Source organism: Dromiciops gliroides, chromosome 2 (genome assembly GCF_019393635.1).
Source record: "Dromiciops gliroides isolate mDroGli1 chromosome 2, mDroGli1.pri, whole genome shotgun sequence".
NCBI classification, from domain to species: domain Eukaryota; kingdom Metazoa; phylum Chordata; class Mammalia; order Microbiotheria; family Microbiotheriidae; genus Dromiciops; species Dromiciops gliroides.
The window spans coordinates 453,372,547-453,380,222 of record NC_057862.1 but is presented as its reverse complement, the minus strand read 5'-3'; positions in this window follow the sequence as shown (position 1 = coordinate 453,380,222).

Genomic DNA, 7,676 nt, shown 5'->3' with positions numbered 1-7,676 from the left:
TTTGTCTTTAATCCTACTGTTGACTTTTTCTCATGACTTTCTTGCATCACTCTCATTTCTCTTTCCTTTTTTTCCTCTACCTCTCTTACTTTATTTTCAAAGTCCTTTTTAGTGCCTCTGTGGCCTGAGAACAATTCATATTTTTCTTGGAAGCCTTGGATGTAGGAGCCCTGATGTTGCCATCCTCCCCTGAAAGTTCACCTTAATTCTCCCTGTCACCAAAGATACTTTCTATGGTTTGCAACTTTCTCTGCTTGCTCATCTTGCCCATCTTTTACTTGACTCCCAACTCCTTCCCAGTTTGGGGGCCTGCTTCCAGGCTATACTGTCCCAAGCCTCAGGGGGTCCCACGTAATAAACTCAAGGAAGGGCAGGTTCTTCACTTGCCTGGCCTATTCTCTGGTCTGCAAATAACTCCAGGCCAACTTGCTAATTAAGCAGGCAACAAATTTTATTTACTGTGGCTGTTAGCTCCTACATGACTGCTCCCCTCCCCTACCTGGGCCTCAACTGTTCAAAATTTCTTCCTGGTTCCCCACTGGGGTAGGACAACTTAATTCCTCCCCAGCTCCCACAGACACCCCTGTTTCCCCCTGCCAGTCATTCAGCCCTCTCACCAGACCATGAGTTTAGTTCCAGAAGACACCAGTGCTGAAGCTGATTTGGAGGTTGGGGGTAATTTTCTCTGGCACAGCCTGACTGGGGCTGGATCTGTGTCAGTGTGACTGCAGGGTTGGATTCCACTCCCAGCCCAGCACAGTAGCCCCCTCCTGTCAAATTTCTAAGCTGTATTTGGCTGGAAAAATATTCTCAGCCTCTTTTTGTGGTTTCTGCTGCTCCAGGAGTTGTCTTATTGTTGTATTTGGAGTTTTTTTGAAGTAATTGTGTCAGGAGCTCTGAGCATTTAATACCTTTCCTCTGTCATCTTGGCTCTGCCATGTCTTTAATCCTAGAGGAAAATAGGGATCTACTTGAGTTTATTGCATGGGGAAAGAGGTGGAGGGTGACATGATCAGTTCTACATTTTTAAAAAATCACTTTAGTGGCTGAAAGGAGAATGGATTGGAATAGGGAGAGACTTGAGGCAGGCTGACCTACCAATCTGCTTGATGTTGTGTAAATACCATTGTGACACATAGGAATGTCCCTTGGTTATATCTCCCTCTTGCCATATGACCTAGACAAGCTTTAACTCTGATCCTATGCATATATAGGATGTCTAGTTTTCTTTTTAAAAACTAAATATTTATTGCTATATTTTCCTTTTATATCACCTACATTTCCTATTTTATCTCTCCACTATTGCCTCCATAAGAAAAATCTCATATTATTCTAAATAAAAAAAGAAGAGGAAAGGGGGAGAGGAGTTCAGCATATCTGTGATTGCATGCTTTATTCTACTTCTCTAGTAAAATTCTTGGATAGTTATGTGTTCTAGCTTATGTTTTTATTTTCATTGACTTTTAGATACTTTTCAACATGTCAACTATCTAGAACTCATAGAACATTTCGTCCAAGTTCTTCATTTTATATTCCTATGTCCAAAGGAGCTTAAATGACCTGTACAAAGTCATACAGGTAATAAACAATAGATTTTCGATTTGAACCCAGGGTCTCTGATTCCAGTGCCCCATGATTCATCACCACACAGCACCATGGGAAGATTATTTGTGCTAAAAAGGGTTTTGTAATGTACCAAATTGACATAATTTTCATGCAACTCAATTTGTTAAAAGGCAAAATGTTGAAGAATTTACTTTATCTCTTTTGTCCAGCTTGGTTTGTACAACTGCCAGGGGTACATGTCTAACTAAACAGTCTCCATGGTGACTGCATAAGTGCAGGGATGTTTCTTTGAAGAGATAGCCTAAGACCTTCATACCAAAGGGAGTTTTTGAGAAAGTTGCACAATTCTCCCTTTTATTTAGAATAAACTTGGAGGATAAAAGTTTGAGAAGACATGTGCAACTATAAAATTTCAAATGATATTGATAACAGAATATGGATTTATTCATCAAATCTCAGGATCCTCCCTTGAAACCCAAATAGAAAATTTTAGTACAAAAAATTGGATATAAATTAAATAAATGGAGACAGCCCAGTTTCATGGAAATGGTGCTCAATTCAGAACCTAGAAGACCTGGGTTTGAATTCTAGCATGGGCAGCTAATTTTTATATGACCTTGTACACGTCAATTACCTTCTTTGTGCCTGTTTCCTAATATGAAAAAAAATATATATATATATAGGGACAGCTAGGTGGCACAGTGGATAGAGAACCAGCCCTGGAGTCAGGAAGACCTGAGTTCAAATCTGGCCTCAGACACTTGACACTTACTAGCTGTGTGACCCTGGGCAAATCACTTAACTCCAATTGCCTCACCAAAAAATGTTTTTAAAAATGCCACTAGACTATGGCTTTTAAGATCTCTGAGCTCTAAATCTGTGATGCTATGCTCTTATTTTATAAGAGGGAAGTAAATTTATAGAATTTCTAAGAAGCATTATATCTAAAAAATATCAATAAATTCTGAAAAGGTTTAGATGCATTCTCAGTCCCTAACATGAGGCCTTGGGAATATCAGAACTTAATAAACATTTATCAAATTTAATTGTAACATCAACTAGTTGCATATTATTCATAGATTCATTGAATGTTATTCAGTAGATTGATTTGATTAATTGATGTTTGAGCTAGAAAGGACTTTAGAGGTCATATACTATAACCTCCTTATTTTATTGATTAGAGAAATATTTAACTTCATATGGCAAAAGTCACAGTTTGTAGCAGATTTATGATTTGAAACTAATTCCTGACGTCTACTCTAATATTCATTTTTAGATAAGTCATTTTACTTCTATAGGCCTCAATGTCCCCAGTTATGCAAAAATAGGATTGAACTCCATGTTGTATAAGGTTCCCTAAGCGACTTGGTAGCACAGTACACATTGTTCTGGGCTTAAAGTGAGGAAGAGCCGAGTTAATTTCTTGTCCCAGACACTTACTGACTACATGACCTGGGGCAGTCATTTTTAGCCTCAGTTTACCTGTAAAAATGAAGGAGTTAGATTTGATGTCCTTTCCAAAATCTGTGATTCTATGATGGCACTCCCTTGGAACATTGGGGGATGTTTTGGGGGCCATCCCTACCTTTTGTGATTTATGTGAGGGGTAACTGCTATTGCTTTCCTGAAACAAAGCCCTTGCTACCATTTTCTGAAACAAAACACTGGGGTAGATGAACTGATGGTGGAAATTCTGAAGAAGTTATGTTTGTAAAGACTAAGAATCAAAAGGACGCTTTGGAAGACTATTTACTCAAAAACTTTAAGCCATGATAGCATAGGGTGAACATGTATCCAAGGCTGGCCAAATTGGGCTGCTTGCTCCAAACACTGCTGTTTGTTAAGGTCAACAGAAACATTGACAGCATGATGCACAGCTGTATTTAACATAGCCATAAGGGGGCAGAACTGTGAGGCAATTTATCCCAACATTGCACCACCCCCATCCTTTCTCTGCCTCCACCACCTTTCAGTATATCTTTTTTATTGGAGATGGTTTCTTTGGTTCACTGATAATTGGAATACTGGCCCTCTTTGCTGGTCCATAAATTTGGCAGTTACTGCATTTATAGCTTTGTCAGCCTGACACAATATTTCAGCCATGAGAGCTGCTGCATGAACTAGATGCTGATTTGCCAGGGAAAGGTAAACATTTCATGGGCCCGTCTAGTTCTAAAGTTGGGAACTGTTGTCTCAGGGCTCAGCAGGCCTCCATTGCTTCCCTATGCTAGCATGTTACTAAGCTAATAGGAGGTTTGGTAGAGAAATTACAATTCCCTCACCATTTGGTAACAAGTCACCATTTGGTCTCATAGGAGGCGCCTGCTAACTATTGATCTTTCAATACTTTATTGGTTGAGGAATATTATCCCATTCATATTGGTGTTTGTTCTGTTCTCACTTTTTACACCTTAGTAGATGACTAGGACATAGTATGATACTTCTAGAGCTCGAAGACTCGAATATTGGAAGTCAACTACCTCAAAATTTTAATTATTCAGCTGAGTAACCTGAGGTCCCTGGAAATTAAGTGACTTGCCCAAAGTAAAATTGATAGTAATTAGAGGCAGATTTTAATCCAGTTGCAATTGTAAATAAAAGTCAACATTCAGTCACAGAATTTTTGAAGATTTGTCCCCCTGAATATAGTCTGGTCCTTTGATGATAAAGAGAAACTGAGTAGGTAGACCTACTAGAAAGCTTGGAAACATCTGTTTTATTTACTTTTGTTTTATTGATGCCTCTCCATTTTAAAATATCAGTCATTTCCCAATATACAATATACTTTCTTTCCCTAGGCTTGTAACAAAACAAAACAAAACCAAAAAACATAGGCAAAACATACAATTAGAATGGCCCCTTCAAATATCAGTACAAGTACCATTGGATATTTCTAGTTTCATACATACAATGAAAGGAGGGAGGAGTGTTTTACTTCTTGGCCTCTGGTAGTAATGTTGCTTATTGAATTTAACGGGTATTCATGTGGCTTTTGTGCTTTTTTGTTTATGTTATTATTATAAGTATTTTCACTCCTGGTTCTGCTTTCTTTGCCTTGCTTCTGTTCATACCAGTAGTTTCATGCTTCTCTGAATTTATCATATTAATTTTTTCTTAACAGCAAAACAATTTGTATTATTATCACATAGCAGAATTTGTTCACCTATTTTCTAATCAACTAACATCCATTGTGCTTGCAGCTTGATTTTGTTTTGGCTTGTGTTTGCTACTAAAAATTGCTGATATGAATATGATGCCTGGACCTAGGAATGTTTGAGAACCACACCAGCTTGAGAAAGCTGAATATTAAGTTTTAAGAGTAAGATTTATTCATTGGAAATAAATGGTACAGATCAGCCCTTGGTTTATTGTTTAATTGATTGATTAGATATTTTTAAATGATGGGGAAAATGTTAATAAGCTATATTAATCTTAAAATTGTGTTCTGCATAGATTTTTTTTTTCTAGAGAGCCAACTGTTAAAAAATATTCACTAGCATCATACTGCCTGTACCTTTCATTCTGCTTTTTACCTATTAGGGCCACAAGTTGCATCCTTTTAAAGAAAGTATAGTTGTGACCTCCTCCACTAAATGTCTCATATGAAACCTCATCATCAAACAGTGATATGAAAAAACCCCTCTACTAAAGCATAAAGGAACTATGAGTTATGCCAGTGAAATTCATTGCTCTTTTCAAGTGTCGCATATATAGATGTAACTGAAAGGATGTTTCCTTATGTTCTTGCAAAATATATTCACTTGATAGAAATAACATGACCTTATTAAGGCATTATAAGGACCTAATTGAGTTAATGGATGATGGAGATCAACTCAGTGGTAGACCCATAAACATTGTACCATAATCAATGGACTAATTGAATCTGGATTGTTATCTGCATGACTCTCTTTTTATCTCCACAGAAGTCTTATCATACATATAGTTTCAAAAGTAATCACTGAAAATATTTCCTTTTCCATTAACCACCCCATTTCTCCACAATTTGTCTCAGTGTGCAAAGTCTAGAGGTAAAGGATAATGTGATAGACATCAAACCAAAGAAACAGTAAGATAAATTTGATTCAGGTTCTAGATCTCATTTTTCTATCAAATAGGTGTGTGAATCCAGGAAAAGGAACTGATCTCTATGAATCTCAATTTTCCTATTCTGTGAAATGGAGGCATCAATCCTTCCATTGTCTCTTTGGAAAAGTTGCTTTGAAGGCATATAAAAAGCACTTTGGAAAGTTAGAGGTCTCTTGGTATGGCAGAAAGAGTACTGACACTGGAAAAACAGGAAAATAATATGTCAGAAACTAGGTATAGAGAAAAATCTCACACTGTAGACTAAAATAAGGTAATAATGGGTACATGATTTACACATAAAGGATGATACCATCAGCAAATTAAAAGAGTATGGAATCATTTATCTGTCAGATTTATGGGCAGAGGAAGAATGTATGACCAAAGAAGATATAGAGAGTAAAATAAAATGCAAAATAGGTCATTTTGATTACATATAATTAAAAAGCTTTTGCACAAACAAAATTAATGTAGCCAGGAATTACAAGGGAAGTAGAAAACTGGGAAAGAATTTTTGAAACAAATATATCTGATAAAGTCCCTATTTATCAAATATATAGAGAACTAAGTCAAATTTATAACAATACAACTCATTCCCCAATTGATCAAAGGATATGAACAGGCAGTTTTTAGACATAGAAATCAAAGCTATTTATAATCATATGAAAAAATTTTCTGGATCACTATTAATAATAGAAATGCAAATTAAAACAATTCTGAAGTATCATCTCATACCTATCAGAGTGAGAAATATAACAAAAACAGAATATATTAGATGGAAGGGATGTGGGAAAGCTGGGATGCTAATCCACTGGTGGTGGAGTTGTGAATAGATCCAACCATTCTGGAGAGCAATTTGTAACTATGCCCAAAGGCTATAGAACTGTGCATACCCTTTGATCCAGCAATACCACTGCTAGCTTTATATCCCAAAGACATTCTTAAAAAGAGGGGAAAAAAGATCTATTTTTACAAAAATATTTATAGTAGCACTTTTTGTGGTGGCCAAGAATTGGAAATCAAAGCAATGCCCATCAATTGGGGAATGGCTAAACAAACTATGGTATATGATGGTGATGGAATATTATTGTGCTATAACAAATGACAAACAGGATGGCTTCAGAAAGACCTGGAAAGACTTGTATGAAATGATGTATAGTGAAGTGAGCAGAACTAAGAGAACATTGTGCACAGGGACAGCAATATTGTTTGATGAAGAACTGTGAATGACTTGACTATTCTCAACAATACAATGATCCAAGACAATCCCAAAGGACTATTGCTGAAAAATTCTATCCAAACATACTATCTCCAAAGAAAGAACTGATATTGATGGAACAGACTGCAGCATGCTATTTTTCACTTTCATTTTTTTCTTTTCATCAAATTTTCTTGTACAAAATGACAAATATTGTAATGTTTTACATAATTGTGCATGTATAACCCATATATGTCTCAGGGAGCTAGGAAAAAAGAGATAAAAATTGGAACCCCAAACTATAAATAATTGTTTATTACAGAAAAAAATAAAAGAAAGAGAACTGACTCTAGAGAAAGAAGATATTGGCCTTAAATCCTACCTTTGACATTTTCCTTGTGCAAGAAAATTAATCTCCATGGTCCTCAATATCTTCAACTCTAACATGAGGAGATTGTATTACATGGCCTCCAAGATCCCTTCTATTTCTCTATCCTTTAAATACAGGGTAATGAACAAAGATTAATCAAGATTTCCTGTGTGTGAAGAATTGCATTGAATCTGGAAATCCAGTGATGAAAAAGGCCAGTATTTGTCCCCTAGAAAAGTATAATTTAGCAGTGGGATGAAATAAATACAGAATATACAAGAGATAATGGAAAAAAAAGAAAGCACAAGTAGATTTCATATTTGTTTCCTTCATATCTAGTAGATTGTTTTGATAGACTAGGCAATTGATAGATGTTTGCTGAATGTAAATCAAAAGAATAAAATGAAAACAAAAATAAAGAAAAGAAAGACTATACAATTATTATGACTGAGCTTGGCT